The following is a 9,105-nucleotide window of genomic DNA, read 5'->3' as shown; positions in this document are numbered from 1 at the left end:
TGTGGTATCGTTTTATTATCACTCATATAATAAATATAAGTATATTAGTGTTTAGTTTATTTTATACATTATATAGTAGCTAAATACACTAACCTAGTTTTGAAAGAAAGGTTTGTTTTTTTTCAGTGATTCAGCTGAGAAGGCACATCTGACTCCTCTTATAGCATGGATGCTTTAGGAAGAGTTGAATCATTTTAATCCATATTTATTTAATTTACACACAGATAAAGCATAATAGCACACAATCCTCCCGCAGATTTCATCATCAATCTGTGAGAATTCTATTTGTAGTTTGTGTTTGTTTTTTTAACCACTGGAGGGCACCAGAGTTTTACTAACAAACATTTTTGAAGCATCCGTGCTACTCAGGAAGTAAAGAAGTGTCATGCTTTGTGTAGCCACAGGATGTCAGCTTTCTTTTCCAGGCATGTTGTCTGTAGATGATAAGAAGAAGAAGAAGAAAAACTTGTTTATCCAACATCCTGTAAACTCTGGGGTGGTTAGAATTATCCATGTTAATTCTCTCAACCATAGTTTCAAAAGTGTGCAGTTTGCAGCCAATCACTGTGTTGGTGTCACCAGCTCCTAGCAGACCACAGCAAAGTACACACCACTAACCTTACCTGACTGATAGAAAATCTCCATAATTTTTGCTGCACATACTAAGGAATCTCTGCTTCTTGTATTCCTCTACCACAGCGGTCCCCAACCCCCGGGCCTCGGACCGGTACTGGTCCGTGAGTCGTTTGGTACCGGGTTGCGAGAGTTGAGGCTCAGGTGTGAAATGTATAGTTTTCAGGGTTTTTATCAGTTTTTCAGCGTTATTTTGTTATAGTTTTTATCGTTTACTCGGTTTTCCTTGGTCTTTTCGGAAAGCAGAACAGACTTAAAACACAAAGGGAAACACGGCACAAGAACTCACACCACAATAAAAACACAGACACACTGAGGGAGACACAGAGGGCAAAGACACAAGGGAAAAATACTCAAATAATCAAGGAGACAGAAAGAGAGAATATAACTAAAGACTACTAAAGAACCAAGACATAACCCAAAATACAGAAATATCACAAGGAAACACAAAATGCTGGGTCAGAAGGACCTAGAACCCTGACGATGCACGGCACATGTACCAATGAGAAAACCACATGATTTCCTCATGAAGCTTCAGAGACTGGTAACTAAGAAACACATCATTTTTGTTGCAATAATTCAGAACCTGATGTTTCTACAGCTGGTAAATTTAGTTGATTGGACATGATTTGGAAAGGCACATGTATAATGTCACAGAATTGACAATGCAGATCAGAGCACAAACCATTCACATACATCAACACTTTGGAAAAGTGTCAAGAGGGAATCTCAGATTATTTCATGCACATTTATGAGCAACATTTCACACTTCCATCATAGCTAAATGAGCCATCAATAATTTGATCATATTTGATTCATGTCCTGGGATTCATCTATTCCTGGAATAGATGACAGTGTGAAGGAATTCCCAAACCTGGGCGCATAACTTTGGATAACTTGCATCAAAAACAAAAAAATGCTTTGAAGCAGCCATCAACAGACCTTAGATTGCTGCAAAAAGCAGAAACAAATCTATCTTCTAGTACCAGGCAAGATGAACATTTTCTTGGGGTTCCTTTGGTGCTGAATTCTTCTTCCTGATATAACAAAGCCTTTTTTTGACATTTGGTCGACACTCCTCCAGAAATCCAGTTGCTGGCCTATGGGTTCTGTAACGGATAACCATGCATCCTGAAATTCTTAAACAAAATAAAAGGGTCAATAAAGTAAGATTTAAAAGATTATTTGCAGTTGTTTGGTTAATGTCAAGTTTTCTGTAATCCTCAAGCAGTGAGCTTCAACACTACAGGGAGTGCAGAATTATTAGGCAAGTTGTATTTTTGAGGAATAATTTTATTATTGAACAACAACCATGTTCTCAATGAACCCAAAAAACTCATTAATATCAAAGCTGAATGTTTTTGGAAGTAGTTTTTAGTTTGTTTTTAGTTTTAGCTATTTTAGGGGGATATCTGTGTGTGCAGGTGACTATTACTGTGCATAATTATTAGGCAACTCAACAAAAAACAAATATATACCCATTTCAATTATTTATTCTTACCAGTGAAACCAATATAACATCTCCACATTCACAAATATACATTTCTGACATTCAAAAACAAAACAAAAACAAATCAACGACCAATATAGCCACCTTTCTTTGCAAGGACACTCAAAAGCCTGCCATCCATGGATTCTGTCAGTGTTTTGATCTGTTCACCATCAACATTGCGTGCAGCAGCAACCACAGCCTCCCAGACACTGTTCAGAGAGGTGTACTGTTTTCCCTCCTTGTAAATCTCACATTTGATGATGGACCACAGGTTCTCAATGGGGTTCAGATCAGGTGAACAAGGTGGCCATGTCATTAGTTTTTTTTCTTTTATACCCTTTCTTGCCAGCCACGCTGTGGAGTACTTGGACGTGTGTGATGGAGCATTGTCCTGCATGAAAATCATGTTTTTCTTGAAGGATGGAGACTTCTTCCTGTACCACTGCTTGAAGAAGGTGTCTTCCAGAAACTGGCAGTAGGACTGGGAGTTGAGCTTGACTCCATCCTCAACCCGAAAAGGCCCCACAAGCTCATCTTTGATGATACCAGCCCAAACCAGTACTCCACCTCCACCTTGCTGGCATTTGAGTCGGACTGGAGCTCTCTGCCCTTTACCAATCCAGCCACGGGCCCATCCATCTGGCCCATCAAGACTCACTCTCATTTCATCAGTCCATAAAACCTTAGAAAAACCAGTCTTCAGATATTTCTTGGCCCAGTCTTGACCTTTCAGCTTGTGTGTCTTGTTCAGTGGTGGTCATCTTTCAGCCTTTCTTACCTTGGCCATGTCTCTGAGTATTGCACACCTTGTGCTTTTGGGCACTCCAGTGATGTTGCAGCTCTGAAATATGGCCAAACTGGTGGCAAGTGGCATCTTGGCAGCTGCACACTTGACTTTTCTCAGTTCATGGGCAGTTATTTTGCGCCTTGGTTTTTCCACACGCTTCTTGCGACCCTGTTGACTATTTTGAATGAAACGCTTGATTGTTCAATGATCACGCTTCACAAGCTTTGCAATTTTGAGACTGCTGCATCCCTCTGCAAGATATCTCACTATTTTTGACTTTTCTGAGCCTGTCAAGTCCTTCTTTTGACCCATTTTGCCAAAGGAAAGGACGTTGCCTAATAATTATGCATATAGGGTGTTGATGTCATTAGACCACACCCCTTCTCATTACAGAGATGCACATCACCTAATATGCTTAATTGGTAGTAGGCTTTTGAGCCTATACAGCTTGGAGTAAGACAACATGCATGAAGAGGATGATGTGGACAAAATACTCATTTGCCTAATAATTCTGCACTCCCTGTACTAAATAATCTCTGCTTTCTGTGGAAATTGAGCCTGTTCCCTGTCTTGGTATTCGAGTTCAGCCTGTTGTTGATATAGAAGCCCAGACACTTGTATTCCTCTACCACATCAACATCTTCATCCAGCATGTACATGGGTCATGTCGCCACTCTCTTCCTTCTGAAGACGATCTTATTCACACTCAGAAGAAGATAATTCCTCCCAGACCACTCCACAAAATCATTCACTAGTGATCTGGACTCCTCATCCTGCCCATCACTAATACATCCAACCACTGTAGAAACAGAACTAGAGTATTTCTGTGGCTGCTCTGAAAGTCTGAGGTGTTCCAGATTAACAGTATAGTGAAAGAACACTGTAATATAATTTATAATATAATTTAAAACAGCAACGTACAACAACAGAAAAACAGTAACTCTATGCACAGCCCATGTACCAATGAGAAATCCACACGAGTTCCTCATGAAATTTCAGAGACTGGAAACTAAGAAACACATCATTTATCTTGCAATGATTCAGAACCTGATCTCTTTACAGCTGGTAAATTCAGTTGACTGGACATGATTTGTAAAGATACATATAAGGTCACGTAATTGACAGTGCAGATCAAAGCACAAACCAAGCCATTAGGTCCAAGGAAATGTCTGCAAACATCTGAGACAGAATTGTGTTGGGGCACAGATTTGGGGAACGGTACAGAAAAAAATTGTAGCATTGAAGGTCCCAGGGAGCACAGTTGCTTCCAACATGTATAAATGGAACCATCAGGACTCTTACTAAAGCTGGCTTCCCTGCCAATCTGAACAAGTGTGGTAGAATTGCCTTAGTCACATCATTTAAAAAAAAGAATTTATGATGTGCTTACTGAATGCCTCAGGCAGCAGACCCAAGAAAAAGGGGGAGCAAAAATAGGAACCGTCATGGAAGACAGGCTCCTGCCCGGCATATACCACCGACAGATAGAAGAAGTAGCTGATATCAAGAAATCCTACCAGTGGCTTGACAAAGCTGGAGCGAAAGACAGTACAAAGGCACTTATCCTGACAGAACAGGAACTATTTCTAAGCACAGGATTGGTAGAAGCACTTGTCTACTACACCAGGCGAGACCCGATATGCAGACTGTGCAGAAATGCCCCAGAGACAATTCAGAATCAGTGGAATATGCCTAATAGGGTGGTTGTGAATGATCAAGCTTAGTTGCTGTGGGACTTTCAAATACAGACGAACAAATTGGTGATGGCTAATCAACAGGACTTAGTCATGGTGGACAAGCAGAAGAAGACGGCTGTAGTAATAGATGTGGCCATACTGAGTGATATCAACGTCAGGAAGAAGAAACACAAGAAGCTGGAGAAGTACCAAGGGCTGAGATAGGAGCATGAGAAGATGTGAGGAGGTGAAGGGAACAGTGGCAACAATGGTCACCATGGGGACTCGACAGTGGCTCCAGCCGATCCAATATGGACTGTAAAACTCCGTTGTTGTGAATAAAAAATAAACCATAACAAGTACGCTAACTAATCTGGGTCTTTACTGGGGTAAAGACAACTATATTATGTCAATATCTGTTATTTTGCCTTTTTTGCAACATGTGAGCGAGGCTTGAATCTTATACGTGGAATAAACTTAATTTGAAGAATACATCTGACGGAAAAGTTTTTCATACAGAGCTTTCAATTGTGCAGCATTTGTCATGAGGTTTTTAAGCTCTAGTTTATTCTGGAAGAACATTGATCATTTTATGTTTCTCCCGCAATGTAATCCACATTTGTGCAATAAAGCTTTTGAGCAAAATTGCAGACATCAAGGCTGTATCTTTGAGTTATTGTTGTTTGTGTGTGCTGGAGGGGAGGGGGATTTAGCAAAGATGCTCTATTGAACTGAGATCTGGTGGAGTCCATTTGAGTCATGTTCAAGAAACAAATTTGAGGTGATTTGAGCTTCATGAGATGGTGCATCATCCTGCTGGAAGCAGCCATCAGTAGATGGGCACAGTGTGTTCATAAAGGAATGGACAAGGACATCAAGAAGTCAGAGTATAAAGGAAAAAATTAAAAGTAAGAAGTCTTTAAAACAAAAACAAATTATTGGTTGCTTTGAAGACCAAGAAGAGCATTTTTCTGCACTGCATCTCAGGCTTTTGCATCCATAGGTCAAAACATGGGAGTGTAAATTTATTTATTTATTTATGTATTTCAGTGGTGGAGACAAGCTTCCATATGCGAGATTTTGCCACCCTGTCTGATTTCCATGCCACCCTAAGAAAGTTTCTCTCAATCCACCCCTGTTTAGGACTTTTAATTCAATTCAAGAAGTGAATAGTTGGTTGATATGTTACTATAATAATTAGTAGTAGTAGTACTGACTTTGGTTAAAACTATTTTTGTTTTACATTGGTACCCATGGTGAAAGTGATGTGATGTAACGCTATAATAATGATGGCTCTTAATAAATTTTAAAACTTCAGAATCTTCTGTTCAAGTCTTTTTAACCTCTTGTAATCTTTGTTGTTTAGCCCCAACTGTGTTATCTCACATCACATGACATCTAAAAATCAAAGGTCACTTTAGCCTTCACTGTTTTACAACCCGCCTAGTTTCCCACACACCTTATAAGTGGGGTGAACCATCTAATCAAGCAACCATTTCAAATGTTTTTTAGTAATCGCATTGGATTTCATGGGCATAGTTTCTTTTGTAGTGTTGTGTAAATGTACCTATGTTTTATTGGGGATTGTGAAGACGCTTAAAGAGGGATAAATAAAACACTGACCAAAGTGTCATAAATTTATAAAATGACTGGGCAGGGATCTTATCTTTGTTCCTCAAGTTCGTTATTGCCCCTATAAATAACAGATAAAGCCTGAAATTGAGATTTACTAGAAAATGAGGTGAACTGTCATGATCCTGGGCCATGTTGGCCCAGCATTCTTAGTTTCATGTATTTTTGTATTTTGTTCCTTATTTGACTTCCCCTTGTGACTTTTACCCCCTGTGTGCCCCTCTGTGTATCTGTGAGCCCCCGTTTCCCCTCGTGTTTTATTCCATGTTTTCCCCAGCCCGTTATGTCTGTGCTCTCCCCGTGCTCCCTCTCTCCTCCTGTCTGCGCCTCTGTGTACTTCCTGTTTTACTTTGACAGTCTCCCGTCAGTATGTGTCATGTTGTGTTGCTCCTGCCCTGTCTCGTTACGATTATCTGTGTCAGCTGTGTTCCCCGTGTGCTCCCACCTCCCTCGTTAAACCTCTGTCTATTTATGTCTGCGTCTCCCTCTGTTCAGTGTCGCCTTCTCCCTCATTCATGGCCGTGTGTTTCTCTGTATGCTAGTGTATTGCTTCACAGTGTAGCTTCTTATCAGTTTGTTTCGCCGTTTCCCTCCAGCAATAAAGCTGTGTTTTGAGTTCATTCCTGCCTCTGTGAGCTTGCATTTGGGTCCACTTCCTGCTTGCCACACAGCCGAATCCTGACACTGAACATTGCAGTGCCACATAAATATTGAAGCATTATTTTTGTCTTTTGGTTTCTTTGCACATATTTGAAAGCATCAGCTATATGGAGATAAGTTCAGCAAGAAAAATAGCAGCATGTGGGGCGTCGCTCAGAGCAACTGTGACATGTTTTATATTGCACAATGATAATAACCTCCATGGGTAGCTGTTCCACTGTAAATCAAACTCTATTAGCGGGTACAAAGGACACAGGCTCAAGTTGGCATTTGATCTTTGATAAGATGTCATGTGTACTTCTTCCCTATAGGGAGGAAGTACACATACACATAAAAAGGAAAGGAAACTATAGTTTCCTTTCCTTTTTAAATCTCTTCAGTCTTTTCCTGCATAATGTAATACAACCATAACAATGATCCACCTAAGTTAAATGTTTTTACGAAAAATAACACCAAAATAAAACCATCCATTAAGGATAAGTGATCCTTCCAGAATTTAAGAAACAAATAATCTTATAAATAAGCTTTACTCTTTAGTTATATAGCCCTTAGTTTAACTTTAACTATGAAATCTGCTCCAAATAAGGTATAACCATAGAAAAATAGAACATTTTCTACAAAGATATAACCAGGCTGAATTTTGGGGCAGCTTTTTTCAGGAACTCTTCTTTCTCTGCTTCACTTTCTTTGGTTTTAACTAACATACAATGAGGAATAGCAAAGGGTAATTTTAATAATGTTTTTGATGATCCAATAAGATGCCATCCAGAAGTCAAAATTTTGAAATAGTAACTCAAAACCTTGATTAAACTCTGCCTGGTAATTTGTTTTTCTTTTTTTCAGTGGTAGAAACAAACTCACATGTTTTCTTGTGCTAGGCTCACAACTTAATAAAAACAAAATTAATCTCAAGTTTTGGTATTCATAGGTCAGGGGTTGGTGGTCAGTGTTGGAAAGAAGCTTCCATAATTTGGTATGCTAGGATCAAACTTTACTTGAAAAGAGATCCCCCCGGTTATAAGTACAAACAAAAAATATATATATTTGAATTTCATTAATCTTTAGTATTGTAGCACCTAATTTAACCATAACTGTGATTTATCTTCATTCTGTATGGGTTTAATTATGATATATGCTGTAAATAAGGCATACGCATAGAAAAATACAAATAAAAATTCTGAAAATAAAAGGTTTGGGGCAATGTTTTGTGAATTTCTTCCTTCTCTTCACTTTCTTTGGTTTTAACTGCCAATAAATCCAAATGGTCCACAGTAATTTTAATTCTAAAAGAATCATTTTTCTCTGCACTTCATAGAGCACATATGTTTGTGATCAGCACCATGTTGGTCTGGACCAGCCTTTAAAATATCCATTAGATAACCCAGCTGGTAAAGTCATGGAAAATTGATTAGTAGATAAAAGGCTTGAAAAGTGGGCTTCCTGGTCATCGTCTCTGGGTGTGACCTGCACTTAGCACACTAAAGGAGGAGTGGCTGCTGATTAAAACCGCCAGTGGAGAACAATTGGCAGTTTCAAGCTCAAAGATTAAAAGAACTACAGACTCGGCCACTTCTGGCCTTCACTAACTTTTTTCCACCCTGTGGTAAAGTTGTTTTTGATTCATCCAATGGCTCAAAAATTCATCCTCCTGTCTGTCATTTGGCTTGTTGTAGCCATTTTTGGTAAGTAGCCTGATTTTATTGCAACAACTTTAAAATCCTTATTTTTGTCAGTTTGATAGTGTATGATAGAGTGACAGGGTAGAGCACATGTTAACAAATTAAAACATCAGATAAACTTTAGAGGTGAAATATTCATTTTAATATAGTTGTTTTTTTAATTTATTTAATTAAGCTTTCAGTTTAATTCAGTCTAAACTGTTATGCACACAGGTGGAGCTTTAATAGGCTTTATGTAAATAGTAGATAAATGGATTATGTTATTTAAGACTTTGCAGTCATTCCTGATCCAAGATTACAGCTGTAACAGCAAAATGGAGAGCTAGCCATGACGTAAGACTGCCTGGATAAATGTCCTCCAATCAAAATATCTCAAATTAGCTTGAATATGAGAATATCATTTTCATGATTAACAGTTACTAGTTCCTTTCCCCTTTTGTTTTGCTTCCATACAAATTCTATACACTTGTCCAGTACTCATATGTTTTTAATAATGGTCTAACTTGCACATCTTCCTTTGCAACCATTGTGTATCTGGGCTGGTTT

Source organism: Rhamphochromis sp. 'chilingali', assembly GCF_963969265.1.
Source record: "Rhamphochromis sp. 'chilingali' genome assembly, chromosome: 22".
Taxonomy (NCBI): domain Eukaryota; kingdom Metazoa; phylum Chordata; class Actinopteri; order Cichliformes; family Cichlidae; genus Rhamphochromis; species Rhamphochromis sp. 'chilingali'.
Note: the sequence above shows the minus strand (reverse complement) of the source record.